The sequence below is a fragment of the Salvelinus namaycush genome, chromosome 6 (assembly GCF_016432855.1).
Source record: "Salvelinus namaycush isolate Seneca chromosome 6, SaNama_1.0, whole genome shotgun sequence".
Classification (NCBI taxonomy): Eukaryota; Metazoa; Chordata; class Actinopteri; order Salmoniformes; family Salmonidae; genus Salvelinus; species Salvelinus namaycush.
The window spans coordinates 22,446,121-22,462,706 of record NC_052312.1 but is presented as its reverse complement, the minus strand read 5'-3'; the positions used below and the strand labels follow the sequence as shown (position 1 = coordinate 22,462,706).

The 16,586-nt window shown below is 40.3% G+C and overlaps 1 protein-coding gene across 6 annotated transcripts in view; it reads left to right on the top strand.

Moving 5' to 3' along the window:
* Positions 1–16,162: 16,162 nt before the first annotated feature.
* LOC120049789 (dynactin subunit 1-like) overlaps positions 16,163–16,586 on the top strand; it is a 32,156-nt gene continuing 31,732 nt past the window's right edge. For all 6 annotated transcript variants that reach the window (XM_038996214.1, XM_038996213.1, XM_038996210.1 and 3 more), the window contains exon 1: positions 16,163–16,314. The gene's annotated coding sequence lies outside the window, so the exon portion shown is untranslated. The remainder of the gene's footprint in view (positions 16,315–16,586) is intronic.

Below are 16,586 nucleotides of genomic sequence, written 5' to 3'. Positions count from 1 at the left end.
CTCTGACCTTAGATATCTATGTTTTCTTTATATTTTGGTTAGGTCAAGGAGTGACAAGGGTGGATACGCTAGTTTTTGTATTGTCTAGGGCTTTTGTAAGTCTAGGGTATGTAGGTCTAGGTGATGTGTATGTTTATGGTGGCCTGATATGGTTCCCAATCAGAGGCAGCTGTTTATCATTGTCTCTGATTGGGGATCATATTTAGGTAGCCATTTTCCCTTTTGTGTTCGTGGGTTCTTGTCTATGTGTAGTTGCCTGTCAGCACTCATTTGTGTAGCTTCACGGTTCGTTTTGTTATTTTGTTATTTTTGTTCAGTGTTCATTCTTAGAATAAAGAAGAATGTACGCATACCATGCTGCGCCTTGGTCTCCTCCTTTTGACGGCCGTGAAAATATGAGTAAAAATGCGTCAAATAATTATTTTATCTTCAACATAGAAATTCTACTAAAAATAATGTACAAATGACAGTCATCCAGGATTCAACAAACAATATTTTGAAAAAGGAGGTATTTTAAGCATATGTTTTAATTTCAGTCTTCTGAAGTTAATTGTAAGGTTGTATTAATAGTGTAAAATTAACAGCTGTACAGAAAGACAGCTGTACAGAGGAGGAACTTCTAAATGCAATTAAAGCCTTCAAGTCCGGAAAATGCCAGGGCTTGATGGCACACCAGTTGAGGTATTTCAAATATTGTTCGATGTACTCAAAGGACCGTTATTAGCATGTTTTAACTACTTCTATAAAAATGGTAGAATATCAGATACTCAGCAAGAAGGTCCGATTTCACTATTGCTGAAACAGGAACCAGGTGGTAAATATAAAGATCCAGTCCACCTAAAAGATTGGACGCCGCTTACACTCCAGTGTTGTGATGCCAAAATTCTAGCAGATTTCATAGTGCATAGAATTAAAAAGGTAATGTCAGATATTATTCATCCTAATCATGTCACATGGAATGACACTGGAGAGACGAAGCAGGTACGGGGAGTAAAACATTTAATAAATAACAGACATGGAATGAGACAGGAACAGCGTCAGCAAACAGGTAACACAAATAAAAGACAATCAATGCAGAAGCGGGGAACAGAGCTGGGGAACTGACAAATATAGGGGAGGTAATAACAAGTAATGAGTGAGTCCAGGTGAGTCCAATATCGCTCATATGCGTGACGAGGGAAGGCAGGTGTGCGTAATGGATGGAAGGAGTGCGTGATGCAGGGCAGCCTGGTGCCCTCAAGCGCCAGGAGGGGAAGAGCGGGAGCAGACGTGACAGTACCCTCCCCTCTTGGGGCGTGACCCGGCTTCCCAACGGGGCGAACTGGCCGAGACATGGGCACTGGGCAAGCCGGTTGGGGCGTGAGAGCCCAACGAACCGGCAGGAGCGTGAGAGCCTGGCGAGCCAGCTGAGGAATGGAAGCCAGACGATGCGGCTGAGGCAAGACGCCTGTCGATCCTGCTGCAGAGAGGGAGCCTGAAGATCCAGTGGAGTGTGATGTGGGATGGGAAGCCGCCGAGCCAACCAAGGCAAGGAAACCTCTCAAGCCAGCCAGGAAGACCGACAGGCTGGCTTAGGCACCCCCGGTTCCATCGGCGGCGGAAGCCACCCCAAACAAACAAAACTCCTGGACCGGCTGGGTGAACAAGAACTGACGATCTGGCTGAGGCCCGACGTGGGATGGGCACCATCTGAGCCAACCGGGGCAAGGAAACCTCTCGAGCCAGCTAGGGCATGGAAGCCCGACGAGTTGTCTAGGCACCCCCGGTTCCATCAGTGGCGACCCAGAGCTGATGTGGGGTGTGGGGGTGCTTTACTGGTGACACGGTCTGTGATTTATTTAGAATTCAAGGCACATTTAACCAGCATGGCTACCACATCATTCTGCAGCGATACGCCATCCTATCTGGTTTGCGCTTAGTTAGACTATCATTTGGATGAGTTGGATCGCAGGGTGAAGGAAAAGCAGCCAACAAGTGCTCAGCTTATGTTGGAACTCCTTGAAGACTGTTGGAAAAGCATTCCAGGTGAAGCTGGTTGAGAGAATGCCAAGAGTGTGCAAAGCTGTCATCAAACAATGGGTGGCTTGTTGAAGAATGTAAAATCTAAAATATGTTTTGATTTGTTTAAAACTGTTTTGCTTACTACATGATTCCATATGTATTATTTCATAATTTTGATGTCTTCACTATTATTCTACAGTGTAGAAAATTGTCAGATTAAAGAAAAACCCTTGAATGAGTAGGTTTGTCCAAACTTTTGACTGGTACTGTATACATGAGGGATACAACCATCCCATCTCTGCAGATTTTGCTGCGAACATACAGAATTAATAGATAACTTGTTTTGGTACTGCCTACAGTATATGTAGCTTGTTTTTGTTCACAGGTTCAGAAATGGCTGAAGAATTTTCAAGTATTTACTTGAAGCTAACTCTACAAATTGCACTTCTGGGAGATTTGAAATATCATAGTCAATCGATCAATAATATTATAATACTCTTAGCAAATTTTTTAAATTTATAATCTATAGAAACTAAGACAATAGAAAAGATAACTAATGTAAAATATACTGTGTCCGTCAAATGTATATAGTATGTGTAACGGGTGTCGTCGGAAGGAAGAGACCAAGGCGCAGCGTTCTTTGAGTTCCACATAATTTAATAACGAGGTGAAACTTTGAAAGGACAAAACAATAAAGAATACAACGACCGAACAGCTTCGATGTGCAAACTCCCTGCACACAAACAAAGACCAAGATCCCACACAGAAGGAGGGAAAAGGGCTGCCTAAGTATGATTCCCAATCAGAGACAAAGATAGACAGCTGCCTCTGATTGGGAACCACACTCGGCCAGAAACAAAGAAATATAAAACATAGAAAAAAGAACATAGAATGCCCACCCAAATCACACCCTGACCAAACCAAAATAGAGACATAAAAAGGCTCACTAAGGTCAGGGCGTGACAGTATGTATAAACTGTAATGTAAGTAATGTTGTCCATTAGTTTACTCCAATTACTGGAGGGGTGGTCGGGTTAGGGGAAAATAATATAGAAGGAATATATACAGTATATACCCCCAAAAATATGGGGGATTGGAAATGATGCAAACAATTACATTGATAGAAGCCACAATCTATCAGCAATATTAAAGCTGATCTACCCCCTTGTCATGAGAATTTTCAATCCCAATGATAATAACTAACAATCAATAGCTTCGACCAATCCCTGAGGTTTGTAAGACCATGGGTATAATAATAATTAGGCAAAGACTCAGCTTATGCAAAAGGTTAGTACAGTTTATTCAGAGAACATTCTAAAGTCAAGAATACAAAGACATCCATTTTATACCATGCTCCTTAATTACGCACATTCATACACACGAACAGTAGGTGAGTTGTATTCTTCTCCAGAGTTCTCAGCACTGTGTATCACTACCCAGCCGACAGTTCCATTCCCCTGAGATTAGAGAAACCTTGAGAAGTACTCCCTGTCCTATCATAAGTTTCTCAGAGTTCTAGCCAGGTCGGTTCAAACACAGTTTAATTGTTCTCAGTATTTTCTTAGGCACACACGCACACACACACACACACACACACACACACACACACACACACACACACACACACACACACACACACACACACACACACACACACACACACACACACACACACACACACACACACACACACACACACACACATTTCTCTCCCTCGCAGTCCAACCTAGTTTAATACTTAAATTATTCCTTATACATGCTACATAACCTATAATCCCTAATGGTTAAGTTTCAGGGTGGCATTATTTAATCATTATCTTTAAACATCCCCTTTAAAATAATATGGAATATTATTTATTTTATTTTATTTTAAAAACAATTTAAATAGGGTAATAAATAAAAAACATTTTAAAAAAATGATATTTTTCTGCAAATAATTACCAACATTTGGTAGGCAATTTGTTAGTCAATTTGCCTATAATTAGATACATGCAGCTTCTCTTCTGTCATTCCTTGATGCTCCAGAATAGTAAATATAGCCTTGCTCATCAGAATAATGTAATAAATTGATAGAATGAATGCATCATCAACAATATAGTTGACATCAATACATTTTGGGATCAGGGAGATATTCCGTGACAAATTTTCAAATGACATCAGTTTGTTGACCAGTTTTAAGGAAATGAAAAGCTGTGAAAACTATCCAACATATTTCTGATAGTATTTTTATTTAGTTTTTTTGGGGGGGGGGCAATTTGTATGAAATGCTACGAATTTAATCTGAATTAGAATTTCTTGTGCTTAAGATCCTGGACTGCATCTTTAATATTATAATAGGCTTCAGTTACTATTCCAACTATCAGGGATAAGCAACATAAGTGGTTGCTTAGGTCCCCCAGCCGCTAGGGGCCCCCCAACCCAGACATTTGTTTTTACTGTTGAGAGTTAGAATAGAATAGAAGAATAAGGTTGCAAGTTTGACATCTGGTTGTGCATCAGCAGTTTTCCTCTTTGTTTTGTCAGTCACTGACTACATTTTTAGATTGGTAAGTTAGGCTAGCCAGTTATCTAGAATTGCAGGAAATTAACTTTAAAACTGCTAAAATGTCTCTCCACCCCATGGGAAAATAGGTAGAATTGCATGAAATTAGCTTTAAAATGGCAAAAATGTCTCTCTCCCACATGGTAAAATTAGTAGAATTGTATGAAAGTATCCAGTCTAAGATCAGCATATCCAAGGCATCTTATTTGGGTTTCTCAAAACTGGGATAGGAGCTTATTCGGGTTATTGTAAACGGGATATGATGATTATGCGTCAACTTAAAAACAGAATACTTGAGTATCCCGATGAATAACGGGATATTGGTGTGCATGTCAATGTGGTGAAGGACTTATTACAGGTGATTTATTCCATGTAGGTCTACTTTGGTTTTCTTCATCGGTAGGCCTATGCTACAATTGTCTTTGAGTGAGAAAAAAAAACCACTAGGCAAAACATTACTCTCTGTCACTGTGTGAGACATTGTAAGCTATTTCCCGCAGTTTCTGTCTCTCTCTATTTCTTATAGAGAGCTGAGAGCTCAACATTGAATATCTTCAGTGGAATGCTTCAGTTGGTACTTCAGATGGAAGGATTAGGCTACACTGCATAGGGTCAAGTTGCACTACAGCTGAGCTACCGACACTCAGTCTTTCTCTTTTTTCTCCCTCACATTTCTCACATAGTTCTGTGCTGCTGCGCTCTGCTCCTTCCTGACTGGAATCTCTCCAGAGCCAGATGGTTAGATAATTATTGGACTGGAATGCATGTTAAAGTTAAAGTCCTCTCATGCCAAGTGAGGTTATAAGAGAGCTCCAATTTAATTTCTATTTGTCATTTTGATTTTATTCACTAAATGTTATCTAATGTTATCTCCAGAGTGTTATGCTGAGGTTGAAGCCCTATGAAAGTGTAATAATATACTGGATGCCATTTAAATAGGCTAGTCACCTCTAACTCCAAAGAGCCTGTCAGACCTTTACAAACCACAGTCACGCTAACATTCAAGGTTCATCATAGAGGGCCTTTTAACAGCCAACAGTCAAATGCAATCTATCAATCAAATGTATTTATAAAGCCCTTTTTACATCAGCAGTTGTCACAAAGTTCTTATACAGAAACCCAGCTTAAAACCCCAAAGAGTAAGCAATGCAGATGTAGAAGCATGGTGGCTAGGAAAACCCCCATAGAAAGTCAGGAACCTAGGAAGAAACCTAGAGAGGAAACAGGGTCTGAGGAGTGGCCGGGTCTGTGCCGGGTGCCAATCTGCGATTGCCTACCAATTAATTTAATAAAATGCTCTGAATATCTTTTGCATCTGAGTAATTAATGGTGACCCACACAACTACCTGTTAACCAACATATGCAATTTAATCAGAATGGGCAAAAGTCAATCCCATTTTTAAAAATAGACATTTACTTTATCTATTATAATCTATTGATCATCTGTGTGGCAAACCACTACAAATATTTGAATCAGTTTTGTTTCTGAAATTGGGTTTTAATTAATTAATGACCACCTTCTAAAGTAGACAAACTTGTTTTGAAACAAATGTATAAAAAGTTAGGCTATTATTTTGTTGTGCTATGTGCTATGTGCTATGTGACCATGAGCACAAGTTGAGCTTGTCACGTTAGCTACTCTCCCGTTATTTCACGCCAAAAACAGTTTGAAAATGTTTGCTAATGTTTGTTTATGTTGCTAGCAATTTCGGGCACATTTTTCCCACATTTGTATATACAATATCACACGTGAAAAGAACGTTTAACAACATGTATTTATACTTTCTATTGCCAACCTGTGTACTCACCAAAAATGTTGGATAAATGTCCCACTCATGCCATATTACCATTGAAAAAAAGGAACATAAGTGTCTGTCCTATATGTAGGCGATATAAGAAAGCTCAGGAAATATTTGAGTTTTTTCTGACACATATTTAACCCTTATTTTTGTTGGCACAAAACTACCTCCATAATTACATTTGTGTGTATGGCTTACACTCAAACCAGTACCTTGACACTTGTGGGGGTCCTAGAGCAAAACGGAGAACACTATTAGGGCATTAATCAGAGAGGCAACAAAGATACCATAGATAACCCTGAAGGAGCTGCAAAGCTCCACAGTGGAGATTGGAGTATCTCTCCATAGGACCACTTTAAGCCGTACACTCCACAGAGCTGGGCTTTATGGAAGTGGCCAGACAAAAGCCATTGCTTAAAGAAGAAAATAAGCAAACACATTTGGTGTTCGCCAAAAGGCATGTGGGAGACTCCCCAAACATATGGAAGAAGGTACTCTGGTCAGATGAGACTAAAATTGAGCTTTTTGGCCATTAAGGAAAACGCTATGTCTGGCGCAAACCCAACACCTCTCATCACCCCGAGAATACCATCCCCACAGTGAAGCATGGTGGTGGCAGCATAATGCTGTGGGGATGTTTTTCATCAGCAGGGACTGGGCAACTGGTCAGAATTGAAGGAATGATGGATGGCGCTAGAAAGAGGGAAATTCTTGAGGGAAACCTGTTTCAGTCTTCCAGAGATTTGAGACTGGGACGGAAGTTCACCTTCCAGCACGACAATGACCCTAAGCATACTGCTAAAGCAACACTAAAGTGGTTTAAGTGGAAACATTTAAATGTCTTGGAATGGCCTAGGCAAAGCTCAGACCTCAATCCAATTGAGAATCTGTGGTATGACTTAAAGATTGCTATACACCAGCAGAACCCATCCAACTTGAAGGAGCTGGATCAGTTTTGCCTTGAAGAATGGGCAAAAATCCCAGTGGCTAGATGTGCCAAGCTTATAAAGACATACCCCAAGAGACTTGCAGCTGTAATTGCTGCAAAAGGTGGCACTACAAAGTATTGACTTTGGGGAGGTTTATAGTTATGCACGCTCAAGTTTTCAGTTTTTTTGTCTTATTTCTAGTTTGTTTCACAAGAAAAAATATTTTGCATCTTCAAAGTGGTAGGCATGTTGTGTAAATAAAATGATACACACCCCCCAAAAATCTATTTTAATTCCAGGTTGTAAGGCAACAAAATAGGAGAAATGCCAAGGGGGTGAATAGTTTCACAAGCCACTCTATCAAGAGAACGCCGCTGGTCATCCCTACTGCCTCTGATCTGGCAGACTCACTAGATGCTTCATTTGTAAATGATGTCTGAGTGTTGAAGCGTGCCCCTGGCTATCCGTAATATTTAAATGGTGCCGTCTGGTTTGCTTAATATAAGGAATTTTAAATGATTTATACTTTTACTTTTGATACTTAAGTATATTTAAAACCACATACTTTTAGACGTTTACTCAGGTACTATTTTACTGGGTGACTTTCACTTTTACTTGAGTAATTTTCTATTAAGATATCTTTACTTTTACTCAAGTATGAAAATTGGGTAAAATTGTGGTGGATTGAGATGCAGCCCATACAAAAAATCTGATGCTCAAAGGGATATTCAATGTCTGCTTTTTTTATTGTTACCCATCTACATATCGGTTCCCTTCTTTGTGAGGCATTGGAAAACCTCCCTGGTCTTTGTGGTTGAATCTGTGTTTGAAATTCACTGCTCGACTGAGGGACCTTACAGATAAGTGTATGTGAGGTACAGAGTCATTAAAAAATCATGTTAAACCCTATTATTCCACAGAGTGAGTCCCTGCAACTTATCATTTGACTTGTTAAGCACATTTCCCCCCCCTGAACTTATTTAGGCTTTCCATAACAAAGGGATTGATTACTAACTGACTCAAGACATTTCAGCTTTTCATTTTTTATTAATTTGTTAAAAAATAAAAAATAATTCCACTTTGACATTATGGGGTATTGTGTGTAGGTCAGTGACAAGTCAAAAGGTGTAAATACTTTCTGAAGGCACTGCATATGGTCCTTTGTAGCTCTGTTGATAGATCATGGCACTTGTATTATATTCTGTATATGAACCAGAAAAAAGGAGCGAGTGAGATGTCTCACTTCCTCTTCCGTCTCTGGTACTCCACCATGGATTTACCACGTGCACATAGTTATCCATCCAGCAGGTGTGCGAGATTAGAATGTAGGTCGGCTTGGTTTTTATGTTTACATTATGTGATATCATGTCCATAGTGGTATTCTACGAAGCAAGCTAGATCTACTCAGGCTTTTATAAAGCTAGCTAGCTTCACATTCCAGGCATCGTCCGTACTACAATGGTGGATATTGCTCATCTGTCTGCCGCTCTAGCAGGCTTGTAACTGCACGTGCATGTCGCATATGGCTAGTTGAACTCTAAGCTCTTCATTGAGACAATGCTGAAACATCAACCCATGTGCGAGTCAGTGCCACATTTTAATTTGTGCCGAAATCAAAATGAAAGAAAGGTTATCTTGCAAATTCAGCAGACTGGTGTGAAATAGGCTTTTAGAAGTGCCATCTTTATTTGAATTTGTCTGGGGTGTCATTCACTCAAAGTTTGAGGGGGCACAAAGTACGTGAGGATGGCTGGGGGGGTTGGATAATTTTGCACTGGTGGTTCTTTCTTTAAAGAAACAAAATATTCTTCTCTGCATTGCTGCTAAAAACCGTGTAAAAGATTGAAAGGAATGTGAGTCTTATTCAGTACATTTAGTTATTGCTTGCTTTTCTAGTCTACCAACCTTGCTACAGGCATGCCAGCTAAAATAGTTTGACAATCTAGCTACTCTAACTTGATTCATAGCCTGAAATGGCTAACTTCATAAAATGTCTAGGTGGCTAGTAGTATTACAGAGAGACATCAACCAAAAATATGATTACTATTTATTAAATATTTTTAACAGGATAAATCTGAGGGGGCACGTGCCCCTGTGCCCCCAATGGGGATGACGCCTCTGCAGTTGTTAATGCAGTCTTTGATGTGCTTTGGTGTGCATGACCACTTTTTCCCACTCCTTTCACTTGTTGTGTTGTGGCCATATACATATAATCTGTAGAAGGGGTTTAGAACCTCTAACCCTGGCAATTTGACTGAAGAAAGGCTGCCAGTCTTGACTTGATTGCGAAATGCAATCTATGGATTAGGCCTATATGTCTATGTTTGGTTGCGGCTGTCAGTTTGCCTTTTGCAAATTTCAAAATAGAATCGAGTGAAAAATGTACAGTTTGGAAAGCAAATACTGTCATTATTAAATTTGTAATGTGATAGGTATTTTAAAGGGATACTTCAGGATTTTGGCAATGAAGCCCTTTATGTACTGCCCCAGAGTCAGATGAACTTGTGGATGCCATTTTTATGTCTCTGCACAATGTCATTGTGCAATGATTGGAAGTCTATGGTAACTGCTAGCATGCTAGTTGATACCATAGACTTCTAGTCATTGTGCTATAACTTTCTTCATACTGGATGCAGAGACATAAAAATGGTATCCATGAGTTCATCTGACTCTGGGGAAGTAGATAAAGGATTTGATTGCCAATATCCTGAAGTATCCCTTTCACATAAAACACACAAAAAACATTTGATGAATGAAATATTGAATCATTAGTCTTCCTCAAATAAAGGTGATGATGACACAATCTTTGTGAGAGGGAGGGTATCTGATTTCATTGGTCCTCAACTTCCCAGCCAGCAATTCTAGGGAGAGAGAACGTTTTTGCAATCTTACCCGTAATGTTCCTCTAATGTTTGAGTGTCCAGTTTTCCGTTAGTTAGGGGAACATTCTATCTATGTTAGTGAGAACCTTTTTAGCATGGTTTGGTGTTAAAGTTAGAACATTCCCTTAATGTCAAACAGAACTTATATAGAAGCTGTTTACAATGTTCTCAGAATATAAAACATTAATGTTCTAGACACATTTAATGGGACCTTGCAAGAACATTAATGTGTCCAGTTTTCTGAGGGTTAGGAGAATATTCCATCAATGTCCCACCAAACATACAGTACATAGTTCAATCGAGTACAGGCTTAACTGAATGACAACAGAGACAGAATGCAACATGGAATTTAATTGAATAGTTTGGGGTAGTCCTCGTCTCAGAGGAATGCTCCTCGGAGCCAGATGCTGATGACATGTTGCACTCTGCTGGGCAGCTGGCATCGAAACCCTCCCCCGCTGGGAGAACGAGGATCCGAAGATGGTCCTTTAGTTGGTGGTGGTGGGGAGGTGGAAGGTTGGTGGTGGTTGGGAGGTGGAAGGTCATTTGAAGACTGTTGCTGCAAAACAGCAAGTGAGAGACAGAAGGGGTGAGTTGGCATATAAATACTCCCTTAGACAGGGGTGTAAAGTACTTCATTAAAAATACTTGAAAGCACTACTTAAGTAGTTTTTGTCAGTATCTGTACTTTACTATTTTTTGACAACTTTTACTTTAACTTCACTACATTCCTAAAGAAAATTATACTTTTTACTCCATAACTTTACCCTGACACCCAAAAGTACTCGTTACATTTTGTATGATTAGCAGGACAAGAAAACGGCCAAATTCACACACTTATCAAGAGAACATCCCTGGTCATCCCTACCGCCTGATCTGATGGACTCACTAAACACATGCTTTGTTAGTAAATTATGTCTGAGTGTTGGAGCATGCACATGGCTATCCATAAAAGAGGTGAGACTCTTACGAACACGTACATGTTGGTTGTTTTGCTCTAGGACTCACACAGGCCTTACGAGATTCGTCTGAAGGTCCCCCGGTATCAGTATCAAAATAAATGGTAGTACACTATATATTGAGACTGTTCAGTGCCAGAAATAAGAAGTACAAATACATGTAAAAAAAAAAGATATATTTCCTGATCTTTCTTATAGCTCTCAGATATAGGACAGACACTTTATGTACAATTTTACACTGTCCATTTGCAATGTCTTACAATGGGCATTTACCATCCTGAATTGGACATGCTCTAATATTCTGCAGAAATGCCCAATTTACTGGCTCATTGAACTCATGATGGACGAGCAGTGATAGTGGTTCCTCTCCATCGCTCGGTGGTGCAATGAGAGAAATTGAAAAACATCCAAAATGACCAGGGGTGCCCGGGGGGGGGGGGTGCGCCCTACCCGGCCATGGACCCCTAGCACTCCCCTGAAGCCATTTAGAGCCATATTAAAAATCGCTCCTGGTAACCCATTCAATTACCAGGTGCACAGCTGTCCATTTGCAATGTATTACAATGGGCATTTACCATCACGAATTGGACATGCTCTAACATACTGCAGAAATGCCCAATTGACTGGCTCCTTGAATTCGGGAAGACCGAGCAGTGATTGTGGTTCCGCTCCATCGCTCGTTGGTGTTGATTTCAGCCTGTCCATTTGGTGATGGAAAATCCCTCATTATATACATTGGAAATGGACAAATGTAAACTGTCCATTTGCAATGTCTTACAATGGGCATTTACCATCACAAATTGGACATGGTCTAATATAGTGCAGAAATGCCCAATTGACTGGCTCGCTGAACTCGGGATGGACGAGAAGTTAAAGTGGTTCCTCTCCATTGCTCGTTGGTGCAATAAGATGCAAGTCCCGTTGGTGCAATGTCCTGCTCGTTGGTGTTGATTTCAGCCTGTCCATTTGGTGATGGTAAATCCCTCAATAAATACATTGGAAATGTACACTGTCCAAATGTACAATGCCAATATATTATACTGCCATCAAGTTAGCCATCAGTCAATAAGATATCATAATGACACCAAATTTATAAACGCAGCAATAAAAAAAACATCTCTTTTTCAGGACCCTCTCTTTCAAAGTTAATTCGTAAAAATCCGAATAACTTCACAGATCTTCATTGTAAAGGGTTTAAACACTGTTTCCCATGCTTGTTCAATGAACCATAAACAATTGATGAACATGCACCTGTGGAACGGTCATTAAGACACTAACAGCTTACAGACGGTATGCAATTAAGGTCACAGTTAAGAAAACTTAGGACACTAAAGAGGCCTTTCTACTGACTCTTTAAAACACCAAAAGAAAGATGTCCAGGGTCCCTGCTCATCTGCGTGAACGTGCCTAAGGCATGCTGCAAGGAGGCATGAGGACTGCAGATGTGGCCAGGGCAATAAATTGCAATGTCCGTACTGTGAGACGCCTAAAACAGCACTACAGGGAGACAAGACGGACAGCTGATCGTCCTCGCAGTGGCAGACCACGTGTAACAACACCTGCACAGGATCGGTACATCCGAACATCACACCTGCGGGACAGGTACAGGATGGCAACAACAACTGCACGAGTTACACCAGGAACACACAATCCCTCCATCAGGGCTCAGACTGTCCGCAATAGGCTGTGAGAGGCTGGACTGAGGGCTTGTAGGCCTGTTGTAAGGCAGGTCCTCACCAGACATCACCGGTAACAACGTCGCCTATGGACACAAACCCACCCAACCCATCGCTGGACCAAAAAGTGCTCTTCACTGATGAGTCGCGGTTTTGTCTCACCAGGGATGATGGTCGGATTCGCGTTTATCGTTGAAGGAATGAGCGTTACACCGTTACACCGAGGCCTGTACTCTGGAGCGGGATCGATTTGGAGGTGGAGGGTCCGTTGTGGTCTAGGGCGGTGTGTCACAGCATCATTGTTGTCATTGCAGGCAATCTCAACGCTGTGCGTTACATGGAAGACTCCCTCATGTGGTACCCTTCCTGCAGGCTGACCCTGACATGACCCTCCAGCATGACAATGCCACCAGCCATACTGCTCGTTCTGTGCGTGATTTCCACCAGATACTGACTGTTACTTTTGTTCAGGGACACATTACTCTATTTCTGTTAGTCACATGTCTGTGGAACTTGTTCAGTTTATGTCTCAGTTGTTGAATCTTGTTATGTTCATACAAATATTTACACATGTTACGTTTGCTGAAAATGAATGCAGTTGACAGTGAGAAGATGTTTCTTTTTTTGATGAGTTTACATACTGACACCAAACCCACTTTGTCCAACTCGTTAGAAGCCAATTATCACACATTCAGAGCCGGCCCAAAATTCACTGCGCCTTCTGTTAAAACCATTCAAAAAAACGTAAAACACGTAGTTACGTTCTAGCTGCTGGTCCAGTTCTGACATTATGTCTAGGCCTAGCTGAGGCAACCCCGAATCCTGAGTTTCGGCTTGATAGGTCATTCATTGACCAAGCAGCGACCTTAATTAGTGCTGAAAATGCACTTTTTACGGGCGTTGCTACGGGGTTCCTGGAAGAGCTATCAGACAAGAACTTTAGGGTCCGTCTCTATGGGCTGAGGCGGTTTCAATGCACCTAGTCTTGTGATTTTGGTACTTTTTTAAGTGTTGTCATTTTCGCAACGTATAAAATGAATTGAAGTTATTGCAAATGGACGAGGCTGTTTCTCGGCCTGAGAACCTTCTAGAGCGACATAACTCACAGTGTACTACCGACTTAAGCTCTAGAACAGGTTTATAAAGTTTCAGAACTCTAGGTCTGACGGTTCTTTGATGGTTTGAACGCAGGTAACTATTGCAGGCTCTGTGCGTCTGTAAGCCCTCACAGAAAATCACAGAAATCACATAAAGCTCCGAAACCTGCCTTAACGGATTCACCTTAACACGCCGCAACTGGATCAATAACTTTTTGGAAAGAACCCCACATTTGTTTAACCATCATCAAACGGACGTTGTACAATTTCTCGTAAATTACGATAAATGGCTGGTTCTATTTTTCCTTACACCGTAGGTTTATGTACTTTGACGTGAAGTGGTCAAGTTAACTCTGTATTACCAATTTCGACCTTTAATCCAAGAAAATGGGCATTAACTCAAAGAGCGTTGAGGCCTCGATGCCATCTTGTTTCAGGGCTAAAAGTACATTTGGCCAAACCTGTGCTCACCCAGTTTCGTCTTCCAAGTCTTTTCCATTTACGAGAAACGGCCATGTCCATTTGGTGATGTTTTGTCCATTTGTCCATGTCATAAGCATCCAGTTGCAATCTGGTGGAATTTTCTGGTAAAAATTTCCAAAAATGTAACATTTTATAACGCGGAAACCAAATGTCCGAGAGACTTTATTTGATGACTTCCCGGAAGACCGGGCCCTGGGGGACGACCCGAGGCCGTCGGCCTATTTTAATAACAGCTGCGGACGTCTAGTAAGGAATCGTACACTTCCAACATGGAGATCCTCATCGATCCTACGGTAAATGCCGAAGAGTGCCCTTATGTATGTAAGGCCCAGATTGTACAAAAATGTAAATACATTTTTTTAAGCTCTAAGGGGTCTTAAAATTCATAATCAAATAGCAAAATGATCCTCGATATGACCTTCTTAAAATAATTCCATATAGCTTAGTTTTTTCTGGGACACAAATGTTTTTTGAAACATTCCTATAAAATGCGTCTAGAACATTAATATCTTATGTTCTGAGAACAAGGCATCCATGTTTTGTGTATGTTTGGTGGAACGTTGATGGACTATTCTCCTAACCCACAGAAAACTGGACATGAATGAACATGAATGTTCTTGCAAAGTTCTCATTTAACATGTCTAGAACATTAAAACCTGTTTAAGGATTAGCCCCTTTTTTTCAATTTTCGCCTAAAATGACATACCCAAATCTAACTGCCTGTAGCTCAGGCCCTGAAGCAAGGATAGGCCCTGTAAAAGGAAACACTTTGAAGTTTATGGAAATGTGAAAGGAATGTAGTAGAATATAACACAATAGATCTGGTAAAAGATAATTCAAAGAAAAAACCAACCGTTCTTTTGTATTTTTTTGTACCATCATCTTTGAAAAGTAAGAGAAAGGCCATAAAGTATTATTCCAGCCCAGGTGCAATTTAGATTTTTGGCCACTAATCAAGGTGTGTGCAAAGTTTAAGACTGATCCAATGAACCATTGGATTGCTATTTAAAATGTTGTATCAGGACTGCCCAAATGTGCCTAATTTGTTTATTAATAACTTTTCATGTTCAAAATTGTGCACTCTCCTCAAACAATAGCATGGTATTATTTCAGTGTAATAGTTACTGTAAATTTGACAGTGCAGTTAGATTAACAAGAATGTAAGCTTTCTGCCAATATCAGATATGTCTATGTCTTGGGTAAGTTCTTTATAAGTTTTTTATTTTACTTTTATTTAACTAGGCAAGTCAGTTCAGAATAAATTCATATTTTCAATAACAGCTTAGGCCCCTTGTACAGGGGCAGAACCTTGTCAGCTTGGGAATTATTTTGTCAGCTTGGGGATTTGATCTTGCAAGCTTTCGGTTACTAGTCTAATGCTCTAACCACTAGGCTACCCACTGCCCCAAAAGTTATGGGAACATTTGTTGTTAGCTGGGTTGTGGCTCAGACACTTAATTCAGAATAAATGGATTTAGTCCTGAGTTAACCTGCCCCAGAGCAGGTTAGTTCTGAATGATTCATTGCCATAGAGATGTATCTAGCTAAAAGGTGAGCCACTTTCGTGGTAAAGGTTATCCTGAGTTGAACTCATTTGACCTTGCTGACTTAAACCTGATTCGTAGTATAGGGCTCAGATGTTTTGAAATGTGTTATGTATTGGGCCTTGTTATTGAAACTACTGTAATAAAATTCCAATGAACACATTTCAAATGCCACTTTTGTCAGACGGACTTTTATGCTGAATTCTAAAGAAGCGGAAGTAGACGACTTTTATTCTGACAAAAATGTGCAACGAACACTGTAAATTGGTGTAACGTTAGCTAGGTGGACATTGCAATTTGCTAACTAACCCTACCTGTAGATCTTTTTCTAGTGTTATACCAACAAGTTCGTTGGGAAATCAGTTGATTTTTTTCAACGAACATAACTTTGTCTATTTGCAAGTAAGTGGCTAAGCTAGCTATCTTTTCAAGATGATTGACGTTTAGACTACCATTTAACGTTAGCATTTAGCTAACGTTCACTAGATAGCTAATGAAATTGCATTTATTGTTGATTTAGCTACTGTAGCTAGCAGCAAATTAATTTAGTTGATAACTCACTAACGTTAGTGCTACTTTTTGTTGGAAAACTGAAGCTATGAAGAGATATTTAGTAGAGTAGTCAGGGTAGCTAACAGTACTGACATACTAACTAGCTAACGTTAGCTGATGTG